The sequence below is a fragment of the Babylonia areolata genome, chromosome 33 (assembly GCF_041734735.1).
Source record: "Babylonia areolata isolate BAREFJ2019XMU chromosome 33, ASM4173473v1, whole genome shotgun sequence".
NCBI classification, from domain to species: domain Eukaryota; kingdom Metazoa; phylum Mollusca; class Gastropoda; order Neogastropoda; family Buccinidae; genus Babylonia; species Babylonia areolata.
The window spans coordinates 12,545,838-12,555,626 of record NC_134908.1 but is presented as its reverse complement, the minus strand read 5'-3'; positions in this window follow the sequence as shown (position 1 = coordinate 12,555,626).

Below are 9,789 nucleotides of genomic sequence, written 5' to 3'. Positions count from 1 at the left end.
CTGCCCTGTGCAAACTACTATCTGCCCATGCAGAGAAAACAGAAGTGGCTATGGTTGATAACCTCCCAGGAGTAGGTTACCTCCCCTATGTATCCCAGGCAAGCACCCTCTTTTTTCCGGCAGCCATCTTAACTCCTGCTCCTGTTCTCTTCATACAGCTATTTTGCATTTTCTGCATCTCTGTTGGTTCTTTGACACTCTTGCCTTGTGTTTGATGATGAATTCTAACATGTCACAAACTTACTTGGCTCGTTTTGGTGATCAAGCTAAAATTGCAATCGATCGGTGGTCACTCCAGGGCTATCTACCTCGGGCTCTCTCAGCAATGCTAACCCTCCACCTCCTCCACCCCCTCTGCTCCCTCTGGTTGACTCCAGACCACCTCCACCTCCTACACCACCTCTGGTGGCATCTCTGGGTTTCTTTCCCCTCACTCAGGTCAGTAGTGCCATTTCCTTTGACTCGATCAATTTGCATCCGGCCTCACCATGCTCCGCATTTTCTCAGCCATGCCAGTCTGCAGTGCATGAGTCGCCCTCCTCTGTTTCTTTCCCTGTGTCCACAATTTCAGTGACCGAGTGTATGTCCTCTCTGGGGAACCAGCACAGACTTGCATCCTCCACTGCACACTTGATCCACTCCTATATGTTTTCTGTCCATGACAACGTATCACTCACTCAGCATGCCCTGGCCCTCTTGTGTCCAGTGGCGACTGATTCGGGTAGGGATGCCCTCCCTCTATGTAGAGAGGAAGATCGGCCGATAGGTGACCGCACGCCCATATGTGTGCACCTTTCCCTGAGCAACATTAATCGAGGGACGGAACGAATGTATACATCAATTAAATGTTTCAAACTGGATTTCTTGTTTAGAAAATTTTATCGAAAAGACACGGAAGAAAATGACAAGCAGAAGATAAAAGTTCGAGATGAACTTTAAAAAACTGAAATGTTTGATGATGATAATATAGTAAGCATCAATAAGGAAATTACTGAAGAAGAAATATGAAAGACATGTCTTAGTCAAAAACACCAAAAAATCGCTAGAAGGGACGCAATTACAAATGAAATGATAAAAAGCAGTCTTCCGGTTTTGTTACCTGTCATGCAAAAGTTATATAATGTAATATATACATGTGTGTATCCAGACAATTGGAAAACTGATATCAGTATCCCTTTGTACAAAACGGCAACCCAGTGGATCCAAATGTATGACAGTCGTTTTCGACTTTGACCATCAGAACAGCAGAGGAGGTTACTGTATGGGGGAGTGGAGAGTGTCTTGCCCGAGTGGAGAGTGTCCTGCCAAGAGGGTTTTGGGACAGTTGGTGTTGGGATGGTTCCCAAAGGCCAACTGGCCCCCAAAGCTGCAGCACAAAGAGCCTGTGCAGTTTCGCCTCCTGGTTTGAAAGTCATAGTTCTTCACAAAAGACGAAGCTGTAAATGATCTCCCATTGCAATGGGGAAATCATTGATAATACAGTTCTCACTTTGCTGTTGGCCCAACTGTCAACTTGTGTCTGTGATAATTTTATAAGCTGAGTGTTGGGCTCAGTGGATCCAAATAATTATCAGGAGATTACACTGACCAATACATCAGGTAAAGTGATGGGCGCAGTAGCTGAGTGGATTTCAGAACCATTTGAGGTATTATGTGGCATCAGACAGGGCATTGGACTTTAAAATCTTAGGGTCCCGGGTTCGAATCCCGGTGATGGTGCATGGTGGGTAAAGGGTGGAGATTTTTCCGATCTCCCGGGTCAACATGTGTGCAGACCTGCTTGTGCCTGAACCCCCTCAATGTGTATACACAAGTAGAAGATCATATACGCACGTTAAAGATCCTGTAATCCATGTCAGCGTTCGGTGGGTTATGGAAACAAGAACACACCCAACATGCCCCTCCCCGAAAACAGAGTATGACTGCCTACATGGTGGGGTAGGAAAAACGGTCATACACACAGAAGCCCACTTGTGTACATACGAGTGAACATTGGAGTTGCAGCCCACAAACGAAGAAGAAGTTAGGTAAAAGTGGATTTCAGAACCATTTGAGGTATGTGGCATCAGTCAGGGCTGTCCTTTTTCTCCGCTAGCGTTCGCATTAGCTGTAGAGCTCCTTACAGTCAAACTCAGAAACAGCTCAATTGTAGGAATAGAAGCACTGCATCTAACTGACAAGGAGGCAGTTTATTTGAAAATAAAGCATTTGGCAGATGACACAAAACTGTTCCTGAAAGATTGCAGAGACATGATCAGGTCAGTAGAAATGTTGGATACGTTTGAATAGTTCTCTGGACTGAGACTGAATGTTGAAAAAACAAAAGCTTTAAGACTAGGCAACCAACAAAAACAAAACCTTCCATTCAGAGGTAGAGTGGATAAAAATCCTTGTTATTTATTTTGAAAGTTAATTTTCAACATTTTAACCAGAACTAATGCTACAATTGCTATCAACAATACAACTGTGAACAAACGAACATCAACTCGCACTCGCACGCATGACTTTCCACCTGAACACACTGTGTGGCAGTCAGGCTGACTGCAGTTCACATACGTCATAGTCTGTGGGTGGCAAATGGTAACCCTTACCCCGGCGGGGGAGGGGGGATTTTTCATAGTGGTTTTCTCGTGCGTTTTTATGTCAGAAATCATAATTTACCTGTCTGCCAAGTTTGAATTACGGTGTAAATGCTGGAGGAGGGTAAATATAGGCCATAAATTATTTCCTCCTTTGGGCCCGATAGATAACGCTATGGTATATGTGCTTGAAACGGCACTATATCCACATATTTTATCACACAGTTAATTTCTTTATGTCTACAGAAAGAAATCAGAATGAGCTATTCCATGAATGACATTAAAATTGGATTTGTGCCGTAATAGCTTGTCTCGTGATCAAATACTTCCAGTGTACTGAAAGTGCTAAAAAAAAACCCAGCAACCTGATTACTGGATAAAAGATTTTCTTTATCAGCGTGAGGTAACTGCTGGCATAATTGGGCACTATATTGGAATAAATTCGTGTTATGCCATGTAGTATTGCATTCAATCGGTCTAATTTACATGGTTTCCTCCTGGGGGGTCACTACCTTGTCGTGGTCGGGAGGCTTAGTGGCCATTGATCGAGCCAGCTATGTCGGCGCGGGTATCAGTGTTTCTATCAGAGTTTACTGTTCTAGTTCCAGGTCTTAATTGACAGCCTACATAGCCATTGCAGCTGTTCAGGCTGAATACGTGGTGGTGTTTGTACTGATGCCCCTGATAGGGCTTCCAATGCCGAACAGGTCGTGAGTGAGGCCCAAACTAAAAGTGACCCACTGTCCCTTTCGCTATTCACTCTTCTTCTTTTTACCGCCTCTTTTCTGTCTCCAGATCACCATCAAGTCTTCTTTTCCACATTCTTTTTTCTCTGCGGCCTTCTTCAGGCTCGCCGTGTTTGTCGTGAGGCGCGACCTGTGATGGAGGGGAATGAGATCCTGGGGACTGAAAGAGCACGCTGCTCTCAACACGTCCCTTTGGCTCGGACCTCTCCTAAGACAGGCAGCACACATTGGCCCGTGTGTGTCAATCGGCTACCCATACGTGGGGCTGGGTCAAGACTGGCAGTTTAGAGGCTAACTGAGATAACCCCCGCAGTGCTCAGTTCTCTGTCCCCGGGAGCTGGGCATGGTCGGGGGTGAATGGGTTAGAGCTATACTGTTGGTCGTATGCCCCTCCCGAAACCTGGAAGGGGTCAAGCTGGTGTTCCCCCGCTTGCCGAAGGCAGGACTGTCATACGCTTCTGTCGTCAGACCCAGGATGGTGGACGTCGTGATCAAGACGGTGTCCACAGGGACGCAGACAGACGACTTACCGACTTTGGTGAAACCGTTGGCTTCGGATGGAGGCGCTGTGTTCACTCCTTCCCATCCTGTACGGCGGTCCTCAGGAGCTGCTGGACGGGGGGGGTGGGGGGGGGAGCCTCGGGCGGAGGCATGGTGTTCGCCTCCCGTCGCCCCCTCCCACCCCGACCCCCCATCGTCCCGCCTCTCGTCTGCCTGCCCCTCGGGCTGGTGGGAGTGCCCAGAATTGAACACAACCCCCACTCCCTCTTCCACCTCCAAAACCCAAGGAGGGGAAGGTTACGATCTCAGCGGGGTCAGGGAAAACCGAGATGGTTGATATTCCGGCTCGGCCGGAATCGGACAGGACTTTAGTTAACACGAAAAACAGATCTGCAGTCTTGTCCGAACTTGAACCACCACAAGCAGAGGAGCAGGAGGTAGCAATGGATTAGGTTGCTGCTACATTTTCAACATTTTTAATGGCGATCGTTCATTGGAACATCCGTGGTTTTTATGCCAACCTTCAGGAACTCCAGTTTCTGGAACGACAAAAAAAAGAACAAGTTCTTTGAAACCTTCAGTGCTGGTGCTGCAAGAAACTCTGCAAAGAGATGGCAAGATTTTATCACTCTCCGGTTTTAACTCCATTTTTAAACCCGCTCAACCTAAGTAAGAGGGATTGACGGGAGGTGTCGCTCTGTTTGTACATAAGTCCCCTTTTTAGTACAGTTTCTTTAAACACACCTTTACAGGCTGTGGCAGTCAGAGTCACACTAAAGAAAACCATCACTGTCTGTCCTCTGTATCTTCCTCCTGTCCATGTTCTGAGGCAGGACCTCATGAACCTTGTCGACCAGCTCCCACGACCGTTCTTACTGTTGGGCGACTTCAAAAGCCACTCCCGCTCTGGGGTAGTGAGGTGACATCAGCCTTAGGACTTATTTTGGAAAACTTTCTTTCCGATATGGACCTATGTTGTCTTAACAAGTTATCCTCTTATCTTCATCTGTCTTCTGGGAAGCTCTCGTGTTTAGAGACAATTGTCGGTCTGCGATCCATCGTTGGTCCTGGACTACGAGTGGAAAGTGCACGACGATCTGCACGGGAGTGACCACTTTCCTGTCGTTCTCCGTTTCACAGATGTAGAATGTGACTCTCTGCCTGACCGCCTGAACTACGACAAAGCCAACTGGGGAATTTTTACTACGAAGATAAGATTGGAGCTGCAGGAAGAAACAGTCTTGCAAAGCAAAGATCCTGCTGACACTCTGACATGGATCATTTTAGAATGCGCCAAAGCAGCAGTCCCATCGTCTACCTCCAAGCCTCAGGTGCCAAGAACGCCCTGGTTGTCGGGATGCCCCAAAGTCTTGGAAGACAGTGCAACGGCGCGTCTTTCAAAGACTGAAGACCGATAGCGTTCGAACCCATCAACAGCTGAGGGCGAAAGCCAGATATATTTTTAAAAAGAGCCAGCGAAAATCATGGCGAGATTTTTGCTCTTCCTTAACCTCCAGCACACCCAAGAAGAAAGTATGGAGGGTTTAAAAAAAAAAATGAAAGGCAAAAACATTCTGCCCAAATTTTCACCATCTCAAGCTCTTAGATGCTCTGATCACAGAGAAGAAAGCAGTTGCTACTTTGCTAGCCTCCACAGTAGAACTGAACGGTTTCCACAAGCATCAGTCTACCGTTGACCATCTGGTTCGTCTGGAACGTTTTTGTAAATAAACAGCATGTGGTGGCCAAATCTTTTGATTCAGAGGAAGCCTACGATACCACGTGGACATTTGGAATCCTCTCAGACCTGCACAAGCTTGGCTTCCGAGGACACCTGCCCCAGTTCATCCACAATTTCTTGCAAGACAGACAATGCCAGGTGAGGGTCAGCACCACCTTGTCCGACTTTCACGAGCAGGAGCTGGGTGTTCCGCAACTGAGGGAGCATTCTGGTGCCGGCTCTCTTCAGCATCAAGATAAACGACATCGTCCAGTCGGTTCAGAAGGGATCGGACAGCTCGCTGTTTGTGGACGATTTCGCCCTGTACGCAACTGGCAGCACGTACGCCAGCATCCAGCGACGGCTTCAGCTTGCGTTGACAAAATTCAGTGTTGGGCAGAGGAGAACGGTTCACCTTTTCGTCCTCTAAAACTCAGTGTATTCATTTTCACAACTTTCGTCAATTCTTCTTCTTTTTTCTTTTTTTGTCGCAGATTTCTTGAAAACGGAACGGAGTCTCTGTGGGCTTTTCCAAATACAGTAGACTGAGCAACACACTAGACGCCACGTTCTTGGCATCAGAGATCTTTTCCCACCCCTCTTGCGGCCAATCAGAGGCAGCCTCTGTGCATGTGGGTCTGTGTGCGTGTGTGCGTGCGCGAGGGTGTAAGTGTACACAAGCGTCTGGAGAGTTCTGTGCACGTGTGTGTGTGTGTGTGTGTAGGGGGGGGGGGGGGTGGAGAGGAGGGGCGGGGGGTAGAGGATGAGGTATGTGTGTATGCATGCCTACACTGTGAGAGCAACGGAATATTGGAACGTGCGGATGTGCATATATATATATATATATATATATATATATATATATATATATATATATATATATATATATATATGAGGGTCATTCAATAAATAAGGTGAATTTTTCGGTATAAGGACTTCTAATACAGATAGAAGCTTACAGTTTCTTTTCTTCTTTTTTTCTTTTTTTGTTTCACTTCTTTTTCACATGGATTTAATTTGTTTTGCAGATTAAAAAAAACTTTCAGAGTTTTGGCGATTAACAAAGATGGCCGACCAAGAAGCATGCTCCAGGATTGAACAGCGGTCAGTTATCAAGTTTTTGGTTGCTGAAGGGTGCAAACCAGTTGAAATTCATAGGAGAATGTCAACTGTGTATGGTGCCACGAAAAAATGTCTACAAGTGGGCTAAATTGTTTAAAGAAGGACGGAGCAGTGTTGAGGATGAAGACAGGCCTGGAAGGCCTACAGAAGTGAGGTCTCCTGAGGTGATCGAATCAGTCAATGACCTCATTCAGTCTGACAGAAGGGTGACAGTGGATGACATTGCAAGGACTTTGAGCTTATCTGTTGGGACAGCACACAAAATTGTCCATGATGACCTTGGCTACTTGAAGGTCAGCTGCCGGTGGGTGCCAAAGATGCAAGGCCTCACACAGCAGCCCGAACGGTGCAGACCATCAACGAGCTGGGCTGGGAACTGCTCCCTCATTCCCCTTACAGTCCAGACCTTGCCCCTTCAGACTTTCACCTGTTTGGTCCCTTGAAAGCGTTCACGAGAGGCACGAAGTTTGAAAGTGACGATGAAGTCAAAAGTGTTGTGAGCGACTGGCTGAGACATCAGTCCAAAGATTTTTACGCTGAGGGAATACGGAAGCTTGTGCACAGATGGGAAAAGTGTGTGACAGTGCTGGGAGACTACGTTGAAAAAAAGAAGAAGTAAGCTTCTATCTGTATTATAAGTCCTTATACCAAAAAATTCACCTTATTTATTGAATGACCCTCGTGTATATATATATATATATATATATATATATGTGTGTGTGTGTGTGTGTTGGGCGTATGTGTGTGTGCTTGTACAAGTAAGTGTGTCTGTGTGTGTGTGTGTGTGTGTGTGTGTGTGTGTGCGTTATGTAGCATAGAAATGAGTGTGTGAAGGGGGGGCGGGGGGGGGGGGGGGGGGGGTAGAGCGGGTGCAGGGTAATTGTGTGTGTGTTGGGGCTCATGTACGTTTATGTGTATTTGATTGTGCTTTCATATCTGTTAAACTGCATGTTTAGTGGATATCTGTTATGCAACTGTTATGCATACGTGTGTATATGTGTGAATGTGTGTCTGCATGTTTTACATTTATTTGCTTATTTATCATCATTGTTGTCTTTTCTATTTTATTTATTTATTTTATTCTGTTTCATTTTATTTATTTATTTATCTATTTATTTTTGGTTTTGTACGCTTATAGTTGACTTCATTAAGTTTTTGCACCTTATAAATATTGGTAGTAGTTATTTTTTTATGTATTTATCTATTATTTATTTATTTATCTACTTATTGCTTTTTATTTTATTTTATTTAGTGTTTTGGTGTGTTTTTTCGTGTTTTTTTCTCAAGGCCTGACTAAGCGCGTCAGGTTACGCTGCTGGTCAGGCATCTGCTTGGCAGATGTGGTGTAGCGTATATGGATTTATCCGAACGCAGTGACGCTTCCTTGAGCTACTGAAACTGAAACTGAAACTCGTCAATTCTATCTGGACCATGAAATCCGTCTGGGAAAATCCACCATCCCGGCGGTCAAGGAAGCCAAATTTCTGGGGGTCGTTTTCGATCAGAAGCTGAACTTCCTTAGCCACATGAAACAGCTGGAAATATCCTGCTAAAAAGCTCTGAATATCATCCGAGTCGTGGCACACACGGACTGGGGCGCTGATAAGAGAACTCTCTTGCACCTCTACAGAGCCCTGGTCCGGTCCAAACTGGATTACGGGTGTGTAGTGTACGGCTCGGTCAGACCGCCTTACCTGAAACTGCTGGACCCGATACGCCACCAAGGGCTTTGTCTCAGAATAGGTGCGTTCCGCACCACCCCTATGCACAGCTTGTACGCATAGGCGGGGGAACCGCCTCTCTCCAACCGCAGATTGACGCTGACCCTGAACTACTACTTGAAACTGTTTTCTGAACCCAAAAACCCTTCTTACGATAGTGTCTTCAACAACAAGAAATTTGAAGACAACCCAAACTGCATCCCTCCCCTTGGACTCCACATTCAGCTACACATAGAAAATGCCGATCTGGATGTTGGCGGCATCTCAGATTTCTCCAAGTTCCCCGACAGCTCACCGTGGACCTTTAAAACGCCTGAGGTCCGATTTGATGTGGCCTCGTACCGTAAAGACTCCACCAGTTCTCTGGCCTACAAAACTTACTTTTCGTAACCACAAATTTCCCATTTTCCAAAAAATCTTCACTGACGGTTCCAAGTCGGAGGACGGGGTCGCTGCATCTGCGTTCTGTCCCACCTTTCCTGACCAGCCCTCAACGGAACACATTCTATCTGACAGCTCAGTGTACACTGCAGAACTGACCGCACTGGTTCTGGCGGTAAAAATGGTTCTCTGTTCGAAACAAGAGATTCATTATCTTTTCCAGTTCCTTGTCAGCCCTGGAGGCGATCGTCTGCAGAGGACCAGTGCTCTGGTACGCGTGTGTAAGTGTGTAGGCATGTTAGTGTGTCCGAACAGAATTCTATGTTAGAAAATAAGAAACATTTAATGCTTATGCAATTTTGTTTTTAGTTCAGTTGATATTTAATGTCAGTGTGTGTGTGTCTGTAAGGGAGGGACATTTATATATATGTGTGTGTGAGGGAGGGGGGTGTGGCCGATGTGTGTTCAATAAAAAGCATTTTGTTTTAATCTAAGCCTTATTTACTTCATAGATTTTATGATCTTTAGTGTGCTTTTGCTTTCATATGAACACACTGGATGTTTTCCATTGTCAGATAGCGGTTGATATGGTTTTTTTTAAGGCATGTTTATAGTCAACTTTGATGTAAGGCGCTTTGAGCAGCATTGGTGCTGGATATCGCGCCATAGAAAAACTATGTATTATTATTATTATTAATCTGGCCAATGTACAGCAGCAGTCGTAAGCTGACCGTGCTGTGCCCAACCTGTTCTTCATCCCGTCACAGACAGTCAAACCGTGCAGCACGTTCTGCAGGTGTCACTGAATGCAACAAGGCAACTGGGTCAGGAATATGCCTCTGTCACGTTTGTCTCTGCAGTTACAGAGAAAGCACTGATGGCCATTTGGTAAAATGAACAGCCCCAGAAGAATGCAGTATGTCTTGGTGCGTTTCTCTTCACTTGTTCTCTTGGTTCTCTGGGAAAACATGAGAGGAACAGGCTTTAGAGACATCATCGTTCAGTTGGGCATCTACACC